Raw genomic sequence first — 21,811 nt, forward strand, 5'->3', positions numbered from 1 at the left:
TCCTGGGGCAGGCCTTTATACCGTTTAATCTCCCTGCCACAAATTGCTCCCCTTTCTAGTTCATTTTCCATTGAGCTGTCAAAGTGATCTTCCTATTGAATTAGCCATTCTTGAGAGCAATTTGGAACTATGCCCAAAGGGCTATCAAAACTGTGCATACGTTTTGATACAGCAGTGGGCCTGTACTCCAAAGAAATCATAGAAAAGTGGAAAAGAACCTACATGTGCAAAAATGTTTGTTGTAGCTCTTTTTGTAGACATGGCAAGGAAATTGAGGAGATGCTTATCAATTGAGGAATTGCTGAATAACTTACAGTATATGAATGCATTGGAATATTATTGTTCTATGAAAAGTGATGAGCAGGCAGATTTCAGAAAAACCTGGAAAGACTTACATGAACTGAAAAGTAAAATGAGTAGAATCAGAAGAGCATTATCCACAATAATAGCAACATTGTGCAAATGATCAGCTATGTTGAACTTCTCTCTTCCCCATGATAAAAGTGATACAGTTCTTATAATGTTCTTGAATTGTGAGGGTCTGTCTGCTCAATTATAATCCTTCTCTGGGAGGAGATCTGTAAAATCTTTTCCTCTGTGCGCAGGTTTCTTGGGAGCGCTGAATCTCCTCCAGCTCTTGTCCTTCCTCAAATCAGACTGGTCTCCTTTCAGCCTGCCTGGCGTCAGAACTCTATCCCAGAGTCGATTCTCTCAGATCCAATGCTGCCCTTCTTTTATCCTTCCAGAGTATAGGCAGGTGAGAACTCAGTGGGGCATGGGGAAATACTTCCACCAATGAACTTGCTCCTCTTAGAATTCCTAAAGTGTAAATTCCCTTTAAAGGCCTGAATCAAAGGTCTGAGCCAGAGAACTGTCAAGTCAACCTGAGTTCTCACCTTGTAATTGTCCAGACAACCTGAATTCTCACCTTGTCACTGTCCAGACAACCTGAGTTCTCATCTGGTAATCCTAACAAGTTCTAAAAGACTTGTGATGGAAAATGCCATCTGTATCCAGAGAAAAAAACTATGGATATTGAATGCAGATCAAAGCATATTCTTTTCATCTTTTTTTTTTTCCTTCTGTCATGGTTTTCCCCTTTTATTCTGACTTTTCTTTCACAGCATGACTAATATTGAAATATATTTAAAATTATTGCACATGTATAACTTATATCAGATTGCTTACTCTCTTGGGGAGGAAGGAGGGAAGGAGAAGAAATTAGAACTCAGAATCTTACAAAAATGAAATACTTTTAAGTGAAAAAAAAAAAAATGATCTTCCTAAAGCTGTACCGGTCTGACCATGGTACTGAATAAACTCCCATGGCTCCCTATTCAGGATCAAATATAAAATCCTCTGAAGTTCAAAGCCCTCCAACAACATGCTCCCTCTTCTATCTTTCTAATATTCTTATATTTATACCCTATTCTCACATTCTGTTGAGTCTAAAATCATTGACTTCCTTTCTGTTCCTCAAATAAGACAGTACATTTCCTGATTTCAGACATTTTCATTCATTGTCCTCCATTCCTGGAATTTCTCTCTCGTCTCTATCTGCTGCCTTTCCTGGCTTCTTTAAAGTCACAGCTAAAATGTCACCTTCTAAAGGAATTTTCCCTATCCCTCTTCATTTTGGTTCTTTCCCTCTGTTGATTATCTCCAATTTATCCTGTATCTATCATGTTTGTACATAGTTCTTTGCATGTTGTCTCTTTCCCACTCCTATTGGACTGAGCTGCTAGAGGATAGAAATTATCTTTTACCTTTCATTATTATTATTATTATTATTATTATTATTATTATTGTTAATCTTCAGTTCTTAGTATAATGACTGGCACATGTTGTTGAGTTGTGCCCAGTTCTTCATGATCCTGTGAACCATAGCATGTCAGGTTTGTCTGTCCTCCACTATCTATCAGAGCCTCTCAAGTTCATGTTCTTTTATTGATTCAATGATACTGTCTATCCATCTCATGTTCTGCCATCCACTTTTCCTTTTTGTCTCCAATCTTTCCCAACATTAGGGTCTTTTTCAATGAGTTCTGTTTTCTCATTATATGGCCAAAGTACTTAAACTTCTACTTCAACACAGACCTTCCTACATCTGAATTAATTTCTGTAAATAATGATTAATTGGATCTCCCTTGTTCAAGGAAAATCTCAAGGCTTCTGCAGGACCACAATTGAAAGTATCATTTCTCTGGTGCTCCTGAATATAGTGGGTGCTTAATAAATGTTTACTGACTTACTGATTCTCCTGGTCTCTACAATATCTCTCACATCCATCCCCTTTTCTTTACTCCTATGACTATCACTCTAATTCAGACCTTAGCACCTGTAAGCCCAAGTGTTCAAATGTCTTCCTACTTGGTCTCCCTACCTCCAGATTTTACTCTCTCCAATTCATCTTGCACACAGCTACCATATTGATATTCCTAAGGCACAAGTCTCACTGGCTTATTTTCCTGCTCAAAACATTCCAGTGGTTTCCTAACACCTCTAAGATAAAACATAGATTTCTCTCTGCCTTGTATATAAAGTCCATCACAGGTTGACTTCACTCTCCCTAATCAGGCTAATTATATTTTGCTGTACACTTAACACACCCTATATGTTTTAGCCAGACTGCCCTACATATTGTTTCTTGTGAGAACTCTGCCTCCTATGTCCTAGGCTGTCCCTGCCATGCTTGTAATGGATTCCATATTCACTTCCAATTCTTAGAATATCTCTTTTCCTTCAGAGCTTAGCTCCTAGATCAGCTCCTTAAGAATTTTTCTCATTCTCTTGTTAGCTTGTTATTACTCTTTTAGGGTACTAACATCAGTATTATCATTAGCTTTTTAGTACCCTCTTCCTGCCAATGTGTGTTTACTTTGTCTGGTGAGACAAAAGAAAGGCTTAAGAGAGGCTCTGATAGATAGTGGAGGACAGACAAGTAAATTTTATGCTTATTTATCAATGTATATGTTGTTCTCCCCTCACCCCCAATAAAATGTAAATTCCTTTAGGGCAGAGAAAATTTTTTTAACTTTACATTTTATATTGCCTATCCTAAATATGTGGCACATAACAGGCACTTCATAAATGTTTGTTAAATGATTAGACAAATGGTCTTTGTAATATCAGTTTGGTCCAACTATAAATAATGTCTCTTTTATTATAGAATTATTTCCATAACAAATGTTTATAGTTATAGTTTAGGTGTGTCCCATTTGGTTTATTACTATCTTTTATACATGTTGAATTTATCTTAATGGAATTTCTCTTTTAATCTTTTCCCCTTAATGAAAATTGTTAGCACTAATATCTGTCTGCCCAGGTTGCATGTACCTTCAGATTCTAATGTTTATTGTGCAACAAGAAAATGATATTCGCACACATGTATTGTACCTAGATTATATTGTAACACATGTAAAATGTATGGTATTGCCTGTCGTCGGGGGGAGGGAATAGAGGGAGGGGGGGTAATTTGGAAAAATGAATACAAGGGATAATATTATAAAATATATATATATATATATAATAAAAAATAAAAAAAATAAAAAAATTTAAAAAATTAAAAAAAAATCTTTTCCCCTTTGCTTTTATAAATATCAATAATTTTCATGGCTTAATTGTTTATTCTGAAACTTGAATGAAGCATCTAATCATTTCAGTTTCTTTGCTTCTTCTTTGGACTTTAAATAAATCATTCTGTCGTCTGCAAAATAAAAAGTAGTAGTTTTATCTCTTTTTTGCTTTTTTAAAGTATTTTCAATTTCTTTCCCATCTCATTGTTATAGTTAGCATTTCTAGTATAGTGTCCAAAAAATGGAGCAGAAACAGAGTAACCTTTGTTTTATCCATATATTTATGGGATAGCTGTATGATTAGTCATCTCAGATTCATCTCAACAATCACCAAACAAGTTGCTGCCACTATCCTGTCACTCCTTGATTTCCCAAAGAGGAATTAAACATGGTGGACAACTTCAGTAAAAATAAGTAGCAAAGTAGCATTAGGGAGGGAAGAAAATGTGATAAAAATATAGAAACATTTGTCTATTTAATTATTAATGAATTAGCTAGGTTTCACTAGTACCAAGAATTAAAACTCAATATACTTATCTGTGTTATTCCTCTTTCAAAATACTGATAAAGTTTCAGAAATGTATTTTGATATAATCATTACTGCTGATTATAGAAAGGCCTGGATTTACATGAACTGATGCTGAGAAAAGCAAGCAGAATCAGGAATACATTATACACAATCGCAGCAAGAATATGTGATGATCAACTATAAAAGTCTTGGTTCTTCTCAGTAGTTCAATGATCCAAAGCAGTCCCAATAGACTTTGGACAGAAAATGCCATCTGCACCCAGAAAAAGAGCTATGGAAATTGAATGTAAATCAATACATGCTATGTTCACTTCTTTCACTTCTTTTTCTGTTTGTTTGGGTTTTTTTCTTTCCTCTCCCATGGTTTTTTCCTTTTGCTCTGATTTTTCTCTCCCAACGTGATTCACAAATCTCCCACCCCCCCAGGCTGGGGTTAAGTGACTTGCCCAGGGTCACACAGCTGGGAATTGTTAAGTGTCTGAGATCAAATTTGAACTCGAGTCCTCCTGAATTCAAGGCTGGTGCTCTCTCCATTGCGCCACCTTGCTGCCCTGATTCATAAATCAATGTGTATTAAAAATAAACTTTCTACAATAAAAAAGGAAGATATCCTCATTACTATATTGGTAAGACACATTTAATCAATATTGCTTTTCTTAGGTCTAGGCCTAACTTGCTATTTTTTAATCTTATTACTTTTCCACATGACAAAATTCTTTCTGCTTTAACTATTGTAATGTATACAGTAGGCAGCTAGGTGACAGTGTATAGAGTGCTGGCTCTGGAGTCAGAAAAACTCCAAGTTTAAATCTGTCCTCAGGCACTTCCTGGCTATGTGATCCTAGACAAGTTGCCTAACCCCATTTACCTCAGTTTCCTCATCTGTAAAATGAGCGGATAAGGAAATGGCAAACCATTCCTGTATCTTTGCCATGAAAATTCCACATGGGGTCATGAAGAGTCAGACATAATTGAAGCAACTGAACATCAAGAATTAAATACAGAGACCTCCTTTCCCATAAACACCATTTATTACTCCTACCAAGGACTATTGTACTGCACAATTCAGTGATCTGAACACAGGCTTATACTTATGAGTCTTATACTGGTGATATTCATCAACAAATTCTGAGTTAGTCATTTAGATAAATTCTAGACTTATAGAGGGCCGGAACTCTGGAGTATACTTGAAACAAGGTGTTAACTCAGTGGAATTAATGAGATAATGGTTCTCTAGTTCACATATATACTTAGTACTTAGTATGGTGATGTAATAGTTCTGTAGTTCACACATATTCAGTATGTTGCAGTGATGTAATTGTACTAAGGTACATAAAAGCTGAAAGAACTGGAAATGAGACATTCTCCTGCACTAAGAGCAAGACTGGGCCAGAATAAAGAATTTAGACTATTCTTGACCATTCTCCTGGTGTCTATTCTGCTGATACCAAGGCCCCGTCCGAAGGACCTCCAGAATACTAGCCCAAACATTACATAGACTATTCTTAAGCAAGAGTCAAAAGCTTTTTAAAAAAAAAAAAAACTAATAATATGATGGCGTAATATTTTTATTCTTGTATTGAAAAGAATCTTTAAAATCACTGTAATACTAAGATGGCACATGGGGATCAGGAGAAACTTAGGCTGGTGAAACTGCTCTCAAAGATCCTGGCTCCGCCACCAAACTTTCTAGTGACAATTCACATCTAGTGGAGAATTACAGAGATTTATTTAAATAAATTTGGTGCTAAAACTGTCTTTCTCAAACATTTTCCCTTCAGGATCCCCTCTTCCTGAAGATCGCTTCAATCATTATGTCATACTTCATCCAAAAGAATTGAACAAATTCTTGACCTTCATTGACCACTCAGAGGAAAGACCTTTCAAGAAAGCAAACAGCCAAGATACAAAAGGCAAACACCAGTTACAGAACTCCATTAGCTACTACCATTGTTCCACAATCTCTTAAGTTTTGCTAATCTTCCAGTTGAAAAAAATATCTTTGAAGCTGTTACCATACCCATCTGTCAGTGTTAGAAAAATCTTCCCCAGAAGGTGGTGAAGTAGTCACTATTGTTTTTTAATGTTTGACCTCTTGTGTATCCCAATTACTTGCTTTGAGAGAGAGATCAATAAGAGACATTTTTAGTTCCTATCAAATTTGAACCTAAAAGCACAGATTTAATTAACCCAAACAACTGTGGAACAATTCTATTTTTTCTTGTGGTTTCCTCGGGGGACTTCTTGTCTTGTTCAATCTTCTGGAGGAGACTTTGTTACTAAGCCTCTTGTCTAAACCTCCTATAGCCTCAGAAGGAAATGTTAGCCTCCCAAAAGGAATGTCCCAACATTTATACTACAATGCCTATTCATTCTTAGTACTTGGTTTCTATCTTGAACTTTGTTTTTGAGTCACAAGAACTGAGTAATAGAATTTTTAAAAGAAAGATGTTTTCTCAATTACTTCTTTTCCAGAAAACTCCATTTAAAATCCCTAGCTTTTTTCAAAGCATAACTTATATATTAACTCCTACATAGAGTGTTTTTTAAAATTCCTCCTCATTGTCGATACTTCACCCAAAATTATATATTTACTTTAAATATATTGTTATATATGTGTGTGTACGCATACACGCATATGCCACTGTCAATGGTATAAGAAAATTATGTTTTATAATAAGGTTCATCAGAATTTCCACACACACTGTTCTGCAGAACCACTATAGTTCTTAAATTTTTTGGTGTCAGGATCCCTCTGCATACTAAAAAAAAATTGAGGTTCCCAGAGTTTTTATTTCTGAGTTATCAATATTTACCATTTGAGAAATTAAAACTAATAAATTTAAAGAATATTCTTTTAGGGGGGCAGCTAGGTGGTACAGTGGATAGAGCACCAGCCCTGAAGTCAGTAGGACCCAAGTTCAAATGTGACCTCAGACACTTAATATTTCCTAGCTGTGTGACTCTGGGCAAAGTCACTTAATTCCAATTGCCTCAGCAGAAAAAAAAAAGAAAGAAAGAAAGAAGAAAGAAAATAAAAAGAATATTCTTTTTAAAGTAGTAATAAGCTCATTATATCTTAACATATAATATATACATGTTAATGTATATAAGAATTTTAAGAAGATAACTATGTTTACCAAAACAAAAAAAATATTTAATAAGAAGGGCATTCTTTCTACATTTTTTAAAATATTCTTACCAATCTGTTTGATATAAAACAGCTAACTACTCATTATATGATTCTACATTCAATCTGATGTCATATTGTTTTTACTGAATAACATGAAAAAAATCTGACCTCGCATAGATATAGTTGAAAAATGGAGGAGTATTTTAATATGAAAACATTGTTATTTTTTGTTGTTTTTCAGTATTTCAGTCAGGTTCAACTATTCATGTCCCTTTGGGCATTTTGTTGGCAAAGCTATTAGAGTAGTTTGCCATTTTCTTCTCCAGTTCATTTTAAAGATGGGGAGATATGAACAGGGTTAAGTGACCTGTCCAGTGACATCCAGCCAGTAAGTATATGAATCCAGATTTGAAATCCAAGTTTTCCTAACTCCAGACTTAGCACTCTAGCTTCTGTACCACCCTATCATTATCATCATTATTATTATAAAAATAGTATTGTTGGGGCAGCTAGTTGGTGTAGTGGATAGAGCACCAGACCTGAGTTCAAATTTGGCCTCAGACATTTAATACTTCCTAGTTGTGTGACCCTGGGCAAGTCACTTAATTCCAATTGCCAAGGAAGGAAAAAAGGAAAAAACTAGTATTGTTATGCTTGTAATATCTAGTTTTTGTTTTTGTTTTTTATTAACAATCTTAGAAATCTTGAAGAGTTTTCAGACCATACTTGGAGAACTACGGATCTAAATATCCAGCCTAGAGCCAAATGTTTACTCCCAAGTAAATTTCAGGCACATAATTTTAAAAAGGAAAGTCAATTTCACATAGAATTTAACATCATCAAAACTGTTGAAAACATTTTGCATTCTCTTTGATCCAATATTTACCTTCCTTTCCTCTTCAACTTTTATCTGAAAGGTTTTTTCTTCATTGACTTTCTTTGCCCAAATTATAGAAAAGGCAAAGGTCACTTAGAAAACTCTATTCAGAATAGAACTGATTTAATTGCCCTATATCCTTATTTTAAGGAAATGGCACAAAGCCATGAAAAAATTATGATTGTCACAGAAGTTTTGCAGTATCTTTGAAAATCTAAAAAATTTATGGATTCTCAAAAAATAATCATAAGACTTATATGAAAGACACATAGAACTTTAGTTTATAGGCATGGACCCACACTTAACACCACATAGTAAGATAAGATCAAAATGGGTCCATGATTAGGCATAAAGACCGAGATCATAAATAAATTAGAGGAACAGAGGATAGTCTACCTCTCAGACTTGTGGAGGAGGAAGGAATTTATGACTAGAGGAGAACTAGAGATCATTATTGATCACAAAATAGAAGATTTTGATTACATCAAACTAAAAAGTTTCTGTACAAACAAAACTAATGCAAACAAGATTAGAAGGGAAGTTACAAATTGGGAAAATATTTTTACAGTTAAAGGTTCTGATAAAGGCCTTATCTTCAAAATATACATAGAATTGACTCTAACTTATAAGAAATCAAGCCATTCTCCAATTGATAAATGGTCAAAGGATATGAACAGACAATTTTCAGATGATTAAATTGAAACTATTTCCACTCATGAAAGAGTGTTCCAAATCACTATTGATCAGAGAAATGCAAATTAAGACAACTCTGAGATACCACTACACACCTGTTGAATTGGCTAAGATGACAGGAAAAAATAATGCAGAAAGTTGGAGGGGATGTGGGAAAACTGGGACACTGATGCATTGTTGGTGGAGTTGTGAAAGAATCCAACCATTCTGGAGAGCAATCTGGAACTATGCCCAAAAAGTTATCAAACTGTGCATACCCTTTGATACAGCAGTGTTACTACTGGACTTATATCCCAAAAAAATATACTAAAGAAGGGAAAGGGTCCTGTATGTGCCAAAATGTTTGTGGCAGCCCTTTTTGTAATGGCTAAGAAACTGGAAAATGAATAGATGCCCATCAGTTGGAGAATGGTTGGGTAAGTTGTGGTATATGAATGTTATGGAATATTATTGTTCTGTAAGAAATGACCAGCAGGAGGAATACAGAGAGGTTTGGAGAGACTTACATCAACTGATGCTGAGTGAAATGAGCAGAACTAGGCGATCTTTGTACACTTCAACAACAATACTGTATGAGGAAGTATTCTGATGGAAGTGGAAATCTTCAACATAGAGAAGATCTAATCCAGTTCCAATTAATCAATGATGGACAGAATCAGCTACACCCAGAGAAGGAACACTGGGAAACGAGTGTAAACTGTTTGCATTTTTTGTTTTTCTTCCCAGGTTATTTTTACCTTCTGAATCCAATTCTTCATTTGCAACAACAACAACAAAAAATTTGGTTCTGCACATATATATTTTATCTAGGATATACTATAACATATTTAATATGTATGGGAATGCCTGCCATCTAGGAGAAGGGGTGGAGGAAAGGAAGGGAAAAATAGGAACAGAAGGGAGTGCCAGGGATAATATAAAAAAATTACCTATGCATATGTACTGCCAAAAAAAGTTATAATTATAAAATTACTTAAAAAAAAAAAAGATAAACAGAGCAAAAAAAAAAAAAAGAACTCTAGTTTGACATTCAAAAATAAGGTATTTCATTATTGGTCACTTATTATGAGCAAGGGGAAAAAAAAGATTGCAGGATCTGAGATTTGGAAGGTGTCTTCAACTAACACCAGAGTGGTTGTCCAGCATTTGCTTGAAGGGCAATCCACACTACTTCCAGAAATAGCCAGTTACACTTAAAGTCCTGCCTTCTCCCACTTGTATGGAAGCTCCTTATGGGCAGGAACTATTTTTCTTTTTACATTTGTATCCTTAGCCCTTTGCACAGTCTTCAGCTGTGTGTGTGTGTGTGTGTGTGTGTGTGTGTGTGTGTGTGTTAACCACTGCAGAAACACCTAAATATTGATCCTTGAGTACTCCCTTTGGTCAGAGAGAGAGTAATAAAAAATGATTAAGCAAACATATGCTACAAACGTATGGTACTTCCTAGATTAAGTATGTTTTTGTAATTGTTTCTTTTTAAAATACACTTTACATTTACAAATGATTATTCCTTGATGACTTCCCCTTCTCAAAACTTTGTAGAACTTTTCATCTGAAATATAAAATAATTCAGTACAAATTAAACATTTATTAAGTCCCTAGTGTGTGTAAGGTACTATGTTCCTTGCTGGGTATATTAATAAATAAATAAATAAAGTTGGGTACCCTCAAGGAGTTTGCATTCTACAGGAATGATATTACTTTGTGTAATATTAGCACATTAATTTAAGAAGTGGAAAGCATAAACACTTTAGGAAAATGGATGAATAGAGAATATATTCCAGCCTGTAGCTTATGCAGAAATAGAGAAGTGTGTAGATGGATCATCATGTATAGGAAACAACTAGTAGACCTGTTATTCTGGAATAGAGTGTATATAAAAGAAAATAATATAAAATAAAACTGGAAAGATAGATGTGCACCGTATTGTGGATGATTTAAACCAGGTATTTTATGCTTAAGGCAATGGAGGTCCACTGAAAGATTTTTGATGACAGTCAAATTCTTCTTTAGAATCATCATTTGGCAATAATGTGGAAGATGGGTTGTAAAGGAAAGAGACTAAATGCTAGGCAACCAATTAAAATGATTTTGTAATAATTAAGGTAAGAAGTAAAGAGGACTTGAATTAGGGTGACAGCTATATAAGTAAAAAGAAGGCAATGTACCTAAGAAAGGTTATAGAAAGAGAAGATCTAAAAGAATTTAGCCTACACTATTCTTAAAATATGGCTTCATATTTATAATAATAGCTACACTATGCCTTTTCCACCTACTATACCTGCCAAACTTCATCAACCTTAGTCATGGTTTTGAATTATTCTTTAATAATATCAAAAGAGAAAAAAAAAACATTATTTACTAAATTAAAGTTTGTTGTAGTTTCTTACTTTTAAAAAGATAACTGTATGGCCTATAATTTAAACCTTTCTTTTGACTAAATTCCTACTCTGATGGCTTATTGTAGGTTGAAAGTAATCCTGGGTTTTGCCTCAACAGTGCAACTTTGGGAGATCTAACCAAGATAGAGATTGAGTGGAGAATTGACAATAGGTTATGTATCATTTTTTCAAGAACTAACCTAGCCAAGTTTTAGAGTCTCCTTCCCAGAGAACTCATCACCATAAGATGATTTTTTCACTTTTTTCAAAGGCAACAACTAACAAAGTGTTTCCACTAAGGTTGGCGTGAGGATGAGTAGTTCTCTCTGGTTCAGTGAAATATACTTCCACAGATTAGATCATGAGTCCTTAAAGTAGGGCTCATAAGAGTACAGTCATACCTCAAAAATATTGTGCATTCAATTCCAGACCACCTCAATAAAGCAAATATCATAATAAAGTCACAGAAATTTTTTGGTTACCTATGTTTGGGTATAATGAAAGTTATGTTTGGGGTACAGCTAGTTGCTGTAATGGGTACAGCACTAGTCCTCCTGACCTGAGTTTAAATCTGGTCTCAGACACTAAATACTTCCTATTGTGTTCCCCTGGACAAGTCACTTAACCCCAATTGCCTCAGCAAAAGAAAGTTATAGTTGTACTATGCTATAGTCCATCAAGTGCTTAGTAGTATTATATCTAAAAAAAAAATCTTACATTAAAAATTATTTATTGCTAAAAATGCTAACCTTAATCTCTGTCTTCAGTGAGTTGTAATCTTTTTGCTGGCGGAAAGTTTTTACTTGTTGGTGATGGCTGCTTACTGATCAGGGTGATGGTTGCTTACTGATCAGGGTGATGGTTGCTTAAGGTTGGGGTAGCTGTGGCAATTTCTTAAAATAAGATAACAATGACATGCTGCATCAATCGATTCTTTCACTTTGTAAAGGGCTGAAACTCTTGAGTCAATGCACTGGGGTCGGACAATCGAGCACTTGAGGCTAATTACTGATTGGACAATACTCTATAAGAATATGCTTGGAAAATGGCCCTTCCCACTATCCTATGCTGGCCCAATCGTTTGGTGTATACAGAGAATTGTGGGAGGGACTAGGAGGTGCAGTGAGACTAGCCAGGTTCACTGAGAAAGAGAGAGAGACAAAGATCCTAAGCATCCAGTCTGCTCTCTTCGCTTTTACTGATAAAGATCTAGAATAAAGACTTTTGCTTATCCTGATTCCAAGATATCCAAGGTGCTAGCGCAATTGCCACATCACTTGAACAATTAGAGGCCATTTTAAAGTTATTAGTTGGCCTAATTTCAATAGGGTTTCAGGTATTAGAAAACTCATGAAGAGAAAGAGATGAGTGAAGGATAGATCAGAATATACACATTTATTATTTACCATCTTATATGGATGTAGTTTATGAAACCCTAAAATAATTACATTAATTACATCAAAGATCACTGATTACCATAATTGATATAATAATGATGAAAAAGTGTGAAATATACCCAAATGAGACTCAGAAATCTTGTGAGCACATATTAGAAAAGTAGGGTCAATAGACTTGCTCAATGCAGGGTTTCCCCAAATCTTCGATTTGTTTAAAAAAAAAAAAACGATATTTGAAAAGCATAATAAATAAAAGGTTTGCCTGTGCCTGATTTTTTTTTAGCACAATATTATTTCATTGAACATAAAGGTCACATATTTAGATATAGCATTTCTATTATTTTTTTTTTATCTGGTCCATCATAAGTATATGTCATACCTGAGAATTACCATTTCTATTTTGAGACTGTTAAAAATAAGTCAAGCCTCGCTCCCTCCTGGACAGCAGTGTTCGCAATTCCTATCTCCCAGATTACAGGGAAATAGAATATCACCACCTGTTCTCAGTGACAGCAAACATGGAATAAAGCAAGCTTACCTTATGGTTTGTATGCCTTTGCTTTAAGGTTTCTGTTATTTCCTGGCAGCACTCTTCTTAAATCACTCCTGAGTCCAGTTTCTCAATCATGCATTAAAGAAACTGACCGCTCTTTTTTTTTTTCTCAGAACTCCCAATAAGGTTGTGTCTGCAGGTAGAGGAATCCTAGGGTTTCCTGCAAACAATCCTGATGCTTCTCCCTTTTCTTTTTTCTTTTTTTTGATCCTTTCTCAGTTTTTGTTCTGCTACCTGCCAAAACAAAGGCACTTTGCAGACTGAGACCTGAAACAGTAGCAGTGCAAAGGTGAGGAGGTAAGGACCCTGACCCTGTCTGGGACCAAACACGAAATGTAACCCCCCTCACTCTCTGTCCAACACTCTTCATACTCTGAAGGCAGAGGACCTTCTCAGAACACTGATCCTTCAGCTTGTCAGTTTTTAGAGAAGAAAGGAGCTAATTAGACTAGATTCTGGTGCGAAGAGACTCGGAAGCAACTAGCCATCTGCCCAGAGTAGACAAGTAATGACAGGTACATGCCGTGTTTGTGTTTATGTGTGTGCACATGAATGTGTCAGCTGAAATTCACATCTGTCAATACCACCCTCTTTGGCAGGCAGCTGGCGAAGGCAGCCTCTAGAAGGTCATTTCAGTTGCATGTGCGAACGTTAGCCGAGGTAGAAGCCTCCTCAGAGGGAGCCTCCGTCCTCTTTTCTTCCCTGCTGCCATCTCATAAATGGCCTTTTTACTGAATGATTTGAATGATTCATACTGAATAATTTAATACCTTTCAACCCTAAATTTCTATTTCTTTGCTAAGGGGATGATAAGACTAAACAAAACAACTTTTTTTTTTCTTTTAATAGCCTAATCCAAAGTATTCTGTGTCTTTTTAAATATTGTACTAAATTTGAACTTGAATGATAGATGAAAGAAATAGATTTGGGCTCTGAAGATCTGAGTTCAGATCCTAGCTCTGCCTCTTAAAGCATGGATCTTGACAAGCCGCAGGGCTAGGTGGTGTGAGAGTGCATCTAGATTCTGGCTTTGGATACTTACAAGCTGTGTGACCCTGGGCAGGTCACTTAACCCTGCTTGTCTCAGTTTCCTCATCTGTAAAATGAGCTGGAGAAGGAAACGGCACTCCAGTACCACTGCCAAGAAAACCGCAAATAGGGATCTTCCTGACTGAAAACAATTGAACTCAATAAACCTCTGTCCAGTCATTTACTTTCCTTTTCTATATCTCCTTGTAAAGTTAGGGGTGGGGATTAGAAATTACTAGATGACCTCACAGATTAAACCCTTGATTCTTTGTGTTCACTTATCTGTGTCTCTTACTAGGAGCTTTGAGGTAGTTGTGAAAGTATGCCATCTAAAACTTAGCTAGGAAGATGTACTTGCTGAAATATAAATGGATATTTGTGAAAATACAGCTGGCTCTTCATTAGCCATAAGCAGATTATTTGCTGATCCTCTGTTTTGAGCAATGAGCACATTCTCATTTCACTTGTAAAGCCTGAAATATGTCTGGAACAACCTGTCAAAAATGATGCAATAGCAACAATATTTTACCCTAATCCCCCCCACCCTCTCTGATTGCAATCATCTCTTCAGTGTTCTTATTTTTATGAGCTATAGTAAGTAATGTACATGATCCACATGTTTCATAGTAAGGCTCTAGTTAAAATAGACAGTTTTACTTGGACCACCGCACTGTTCAAATAACTGAGCTCATCTTGAATCATTACATGAGGCTAAAATACAATACACATCCTATAGCTATAATACTCTCTCTAGTTCGTACATCGAGTCAGTCATTCCAAATTTTGCAAAGCTCTTTTTCAATCATGGATGTGTAAATGATTTAAAGAAGCCCAATGCAGTATTTTTCTTCCCTAGACTTTTCTGTAACTATACTTACCACAGAACACTTTGGCAGATGCTCAGAAGGCATAAGACTGCTCATATCTTAATATGATAAAGAGGTAAGAATATATATATTTGAAGGGAATAGCAAGTTGTACATGCTAAATGTGTAGTTTCATGTGTAATCTTCTTATTGTATTGGGTTACAAAAATGCTTGTTTTTTAATAATAAATGCTTTTTAATTTAAAAGAACAAAATCTTAACCCTGAAATTATTTTAAAGGATATTTGATATATTTTGTTGCAAAGTGACAAGCATTCCAAAGGTGAGTCACACGGGTAGACCATCTGACAGGGATCCATCTACTGCTGTAGTCTGAGTAAATGAATAGTTAGAAAATCTTGGAGTTAGGAGAAACTTTAGAGACCATCTCATTCAGCCCTCAAAGCCTCATCTTTGAAACTGAATACAAAATAGATTTCAAGAATTGCCCAAGGTCACTTCTATTTAGGGACAAAGTGGGAGTCTAAGCTGGTCAGCTAGAGAACCCACATCTTCTAAATTCTAGACTAGTTGATGGCTTTTACACTAAACCACACTACAAGAAAAAAAAAATGCAGTCATTCCCCATGACAACCTTTCTAACAACTATCAATTATCTATGATATTAGAAAATAAGAAAAGTAGATATGTAACTCATCTTTAAAAAAAAAAAAAATAATCATTTTATCTAATCTTAAGCTTCCTTAAAAGACTTGAGGGGGAGAGGTGGAAGAGTAAATTCTGTGATTTCATTTTTGTTATACTAATAGCTTTTTATTTTTCTAAATACATACAAAGATAGTTTTCAACGTTCACTCTTGTAAAACCTTGTATTCCAATTTTTCTCCCTCACACCCCTTTCTCCCCCTCCCCTAGATAGCATGTAATCTGGTATAGGTTAAATGTGATATTCTTCTAAACATATTTCCACATTTATAATGCTGCATAAAAAAATCAGATCAAGGAGAAAAAATGAGAAAGAAAAAAACAAACAACAACAACAAAGATGAAAATACTATGTTTGATCCATGTTCAATCTCCCCATAGTCCCCTCTCTGGACATGGATAGCTTTCTCCATCACATCTATTAGAATTGGCCTGAATCTCTGATTTCATTAATGTGAGGAAACTTTCTTCAATAGTCTATCATAAACTAATATGCAGAATTATTCTTTGAGAATTAATTGGGAAGTTAAATGTTTTTGGTCTAGGATCATACAATCAGTCCTCCTGACTAAGGCCAACTCTTTTGTCTAGTTAACCACACTGCTCTTCACCCAGACAGCACTGATTGTCCATTTTGAACATAATTTCATCTCTCTGCCTGTAACTTTACCTGATGGAGGCTATCATTAATAGCAAAAGTATAATGATAGAGTACTAGTTAATCTGTGAACTAGGGCATTATTTGAATAAGTAGGAAAAGATGGCATTTAAAACCATTTAGAAAAACAGAATAGGGGCAGCTAGGTGGTATAGTAGATAGGACACCAACCAGCTCTAGAGTCAGGAGTATTGGAGTTGAAATCCTGCCTCAGATACGACTAGTTGTGTGACCCTGGGCAAATTGTTTAATCCCATTTCCCCCTTTCTCTTCCCCACCTCAAAGAAAAAAGAAAATTGGAAAGAAGAAAACTTCGTATGTAATGTGCTTAAGCTCAGGATTTCAGAATTACAGGTACAGATATCCCACCTTCTCACTTTTATCAATTAAAAACTGTCTGTTTGTTGTGCTTTTGTTTAATATGAGAAATGAAACTGCTAATTCTTTGGGTTGCATTTAGCCGTACTTTGATCCAGGTTTCAGGATCTATTTCATGTACCCCAATGAGCCAGAAATACCAAGGGTCAGCTGCTTCAGCTATGAGGCATTCCTAAAGCATTCTATTCTGATACTATTACATAATGCTCTCCTAATGGCATATAATTTCCCAGTAGCCTTGTCAATTTGTCTTACTGCACAAGTGTTTTTGCTCTATATTCATCCACTTTTCAACAATGCATTGATGATTAGGGGAAATGAGAAAGAAAAGAAAGGAATAATTCTAGTATGTTATACCCCCTTACATACACACACACACACAAAAACCTTAATTCCCCATTGGCTTCCGAATCAAGGCCATTATTAGAACATTAAATTAGGAGCTAGGAGGGATCTTATAGATTCAGTACCAGAATACCATGAAAAGATAATTAATTTACCTTTGATTTCTACTGTATTGATTTTAGAATATGATTGTTTTGATGTTACATTGATTTTTATAGTTGAATTAGTATCTACCTGTTCTCTCCTTGCTTAGAAAGTGGTTTTCCCTCTGACTTAGTTTAAAGTTGTGATAGAAAGGGAATGTTGTTCTCATTCTTGAAGTTAGCCCTGAGCACATGTGCTTGTTGTCGAAACCCCAGTCAGCCTAACTTGGTGCCATCCTAGCAAAAGTCAAGCAGTCTGTCTGGCCTCTGTCCTTATGCAATTAGGAGAGGTTTGATTTTGCTCCAGGGAACAAACTACTTGGTAATTCTGATCTCCTGGCCTAGATTGCTAGAGGCAGATGAATCCCATGAAACAATTAATGTTTCCAAATAGTCAGAAAAGGGTGGGCCACACCTGGATTCTGACCCACTTTTCCTAATATAGCCAATTATAAGATTTCCAAAACTAGTCAGGCTTGGGGAAATACTCAAACCAACTAGGTGATCAACGAATAAGATGAGGCATTTATTCAGGGTCAAATAACTGAAATTCAAGACAACACTCTGCCTTATTCTGACAGGGATGCCAAGGAGGAAGGGAAGAAGGGGATCCTTATAGGGCACAGTTTTGAGAAACAGCAGGAGGGCATATAATCTGGATACACAGAACAGCTGAACTGCAGAAAGAGAGGGTTGAAAGTATTGAGGGATTACAAGGACAGAGTATCAGAAGTGTCCTTGGAACTTTGTCTGGGAACAGGGGTGGTTAGAAACTTCTGGAGTTTACTGGGATCTTCTTAGAAGCAGCTGGAAATTACTGGTCAAAGCAAGAGGTTGATAATCACCCCCTCCTTTCCTGAGTGAGAATAAAGAGGGTTTCTTCCCCCTTCCTTTCTGGGTCTCTGGCCTCCCTGAAACCAATCTGACCCAAAGTTAATAAACTAATTGTTCTTGGAGCATATATTCCAGCTTTTCTTTATTGCATTTATTCGTCGTGATAATACCAATGGTCAACTTCAACTCCCTCTTTCATAGATAAGGAAGTTAAAGCCCGGTAAGTCCTAGAGCCAGAATTCAGATTTGGCTTCTCCAACTTTAAACCCAACTCTCTTTAGATAACTCTCTTTACACTATGGTCTCTCCTTTTATTTGTCTTCTGATGATTGAGGTGATATTTTCTATATTTTCTAAAGATAATCATGTTATCTCCATGATAGTATATTTTAAGTGTCTGGCACTCTTTCTTTTCATCCCAAATATCTTGACACTAAATGAAAAATAAATTGCCTTCCTAATTCAGAAAAGCATTTTGTACCAAACCAGATGCTCAACAACAGCCACTTTGAAACTTTCCAATTGCACATATACAGCAGGGTTCCACTTTCCGAGTCCTCTCAAGTCGAGGAAGGGTGGTCCTAATAACATAAATAAATGAGAAGACTCTGACAGCAATCCAACAGCTTACAGGAACTAGTGGCAGTGGGAGGAAAAGTGTCACACTAACTTTTTTATTCCTCCATTTAGCATTTCCACAGGACTGTATTTACAAGCAGCTTGGGTGTCATTTCATGAATTATTTCTCCCACTTCTCCCCAAAACCTCCAAGTCATTGCCCTTGCCTAATATTAATTGGACCAGAGCTACAAAGAAGTGTGATCTCTCAGATGAGCTATGCAACCTCAATCCTGGTCTACTTGATCACCTGTGACTCTCGTGCTTTTTATAGGAACTGTAGCCCTGACATAATTTTCAGTTTGCAGGTTTGTTGACTTAATGCCAGCTTCCCATTTGTTTTTTCCGAAAATCTAAGATATCATAATGGCCAAGGTTATGCAAACCTACTGAGAGGGAGAATCAGATATGCTGTTCCTGTTTACTTCCTGTCTAGAGGTGTTATGTGGCATTGCCACAACTCCTACTTAATTACTATTTTTCTCCCTAATGTGGCTACATTCCAGGAGTGAATAAAATGAATCCCAGACTGAATAGAAGGTGCTATATACATGGAAAGGGCAACTTGAGAGCATCTGGTTATGGTTTATATGGCTTTTTTTTTTTTTTAGTGGTTTTTTTCCATGTTCCAGTTATTTAAATATGACTAAAAGTATGTTTTGGCATTTTTCCAAAATGTGACAAAAATTTCAGGTCTAACAATAACTTGAGGAGTACTAAGTTTGGGGGTCTCCCTTTTGCCTTTGACTCTGATGTCATTGACATAGTAAAAAAGATGCAATAATTCATCCTCTGTTATTTGCCATTGACTTTAGTTAGAGGAATCTGTCTTTCTCCTTCCAGTCTTTCATGTGGAGTTGGGCTGGAAGGTATAGCATAGGTAAGGCAACTTTGATCTCCTGATCATCCTTTCAGCTTCAGTACGTGATCTTTTTCCTTCTATGTCCTTTTTTACCCTATGTGGGAAGACCAGAACTCTCCATAGTACTAGGTGAGTACATCTGGGGCAAATTATACAGATGATTCTCTCCTCTCCCACCACCACCAATAATTGGTATGTTAGAAAAGGGGAGGAGAATGGGGGTAGTCTGCCACTTTGCCTTACTAATAATGCCAAGTCTTAGAGGTAAGATAGTAGTATATGTCTGATTCTATACATAAAACAACTTGTGTAATACTTAGGCCTTCTTTTTTTAGCAACACCATCTTTATCAACAACTTCTTCCCTGAGTTGTTAGCTTGGTAATTCCCAAAGCCTAAAGGCCTCCAAGCCAGTGGGATCTGCCAGTCACCCTTATTTAGTGATCCTTGTGGATAATTCTGACTGTATCAGCCCTCCAAAATCATAAAGTCATACCATACTATGGTTAAAGGGAACCTCATTTCTTGTCTTTATTTTTATACTTCTCCTATAGGACATCAGGGACTATGGGGCTAGAGTCCAAGTATGATGGTTCTGTTGTCAAAGAGACAGAACAGTCTCTTACAGGAATCTTGAGAACTCCTCTCCCTTTTTGTCTCTTTAGTCTCCTCACAGTTTTATAACGTGACTGTTCTTGGATGAGCTGGCTTCACTGGGTCTCTTGCCAAGCTTTTCCCCACTGTTCATGTTATTTATTAACTATAAAAATCTTTTGATTCTAGAGAACAAAGAATCATTCCAAAGTCAGGTAGTGGGTAAAGCATGAGGCCATGAGACAAGAAGTTGTTGTTCCACTTATTCCCATTCTTCATGACCCTATTTGGGGTTTTCTTGGCAAAGATGCTGGACTATTTGGCATTTCCTTCTCCAGCTCATTTTACAGATGTGGAAACTGAGGCAAAAACAGGGTGAAATGACTTGGCCAGGATGGATTATACAGATAATAAATTCATTAACTTATTTATTATTTGTGATGGTCAGGTTTACACCTACACAAAAAATACTGGAGTATCATGTCATTTTACAGATGAGAAAACTGAGGCAAACACGGTTAAGAGATTTGCCAAAGATAAGTCAGCTAGCGTCTGAGGGTGGATTTGAACTCGGGAAGATGAGTCTTCCCATCTACTTTTCACACATATCTAGGGTTAAAGAAAAAGGTGATAGTGGTTAGTGCTTGGCCTTGTCTTGGACATATAAATATTAGAAATGTTGTTTCTCTTTATTAAGTATTCTCTGACTCTAAGGAAATATTATAGGGAGGAAATGAGTAAAGTTGGTTAGAGTATGCCTTTAAGTGCCAAAAATATATATTTAACTTAATAGAGTTGGTTTAGAATAAAATGATTTTGCAAACTTTCAACTGCTATAAGACTTAAGTTTTTAACAAACCTGAACATTTGCCTTCAGAAAGGATAAGTGTGTGTAGAAAATTAGCATGACATAATGAATAGAGAGCTGGCCTCATAGCTATAAAGAATTGTGTTCAAATTCTGCCTCATACATAATCACTCTAGGACTTGCAGCGAGTCATTTAATGTATCCGTACTCTAGAACAAATCTTTACAACTCCAGGTTTCTGCAAAGGTGCCCATCTGCATTAGAAGAGTTTCTTCACCCAAGCATTCCCAATACCTACAGTTATGATCCAGTTCCTATGCCTCTTTTTGTTTCTTTTGTTCTACTTATGTGATATATGTATAATGCTACTTAGAATGTAAATGCATTTAGGGGATAAAGCTTGCCACATAAATAGTGCATGGCATGTTTTAAGAGTTCCCTGAATATTAAAACAGCAGTCATGGCTAGCAAGTATGAATTAGGCTATTATTGCCTCTCAGTTCTTTAGTGAGTTTCCTTTTTATCCATTTAGGTTAAACTTGGATGCTTAAAAACCATCAAAGATTTTGTCAGTATGGACACTACTCTTATACCTCCACTCATATCACAATAATATTCCATGTGATTTAGACTTAACTCAGCAAACAGTCTTTTTAGCTAGGTGCCTGAAAAGTACAATCTTGAAAAGGAATAGCTTACTATATCTGTAAATATATTCTTTAGTCATCAGTAAACAATTATTAAAACCCCTACTAGCCAGTCACTAGCCTAAGTGCAAGGGATAACAAAGAAAAGCCAAAAAAAAGTCCCTACTTTTTTGAAGCTCCCAGTGTAGTGAAGGAAATAACATACAAAGAACTATCTTCAAATAAG

The 21,811-nt window shown here is 36.0% G+C and overlaps 1 protein-coding gene across 5 annotated transcripts in view; it reads left to right on the plus strand.

Moving 5' to 3' along the window:
* The window catches only part of CMSS1 (cms1 ribosomal small subunit homolog), a 413,202-nt gene that overhangs the window by 344,356 nt on the left and 47,035 nt on the right, over nucleotides 1-21,811 (plus strand). The window contains exon 1 of one of the 5 annotated variants that reach the window (XM_074301010.1): nucleotides 16,592-16,711. The exons of 3 other annotated variants lie outside the window; for them this stretch is intronic. The gene's annotated coding sequence lies outside the window, so the exon portion shown is untranslated. Of the gene's footprint in view, nucleotides 1-16,591; nucleotides 16,712-18,080; nucleotides 18,278-21,811 lie in introns of those variants that run through there. One more of the 5 variants, XM_074301008.1, reaches the window with a different exon arrangement.

This window comes from Sminthopsis crassicaudata, chromosome 3, assembly GCF_048593235.1.
Source record: "Sminthopsis crassicaudata isolate SCR6 chromosome 3, ASM4859323v1, whole genome shotgun sequence".
In the NCBI taxonomy this organism is placed as follows: domain Eukaryota; kingdom Metazoa; phylum Chordata; class Mammalia; order Dasyuromorphia; family Dasyuridae; genus Sminthopsis; species Sminthopsis crassicaudata.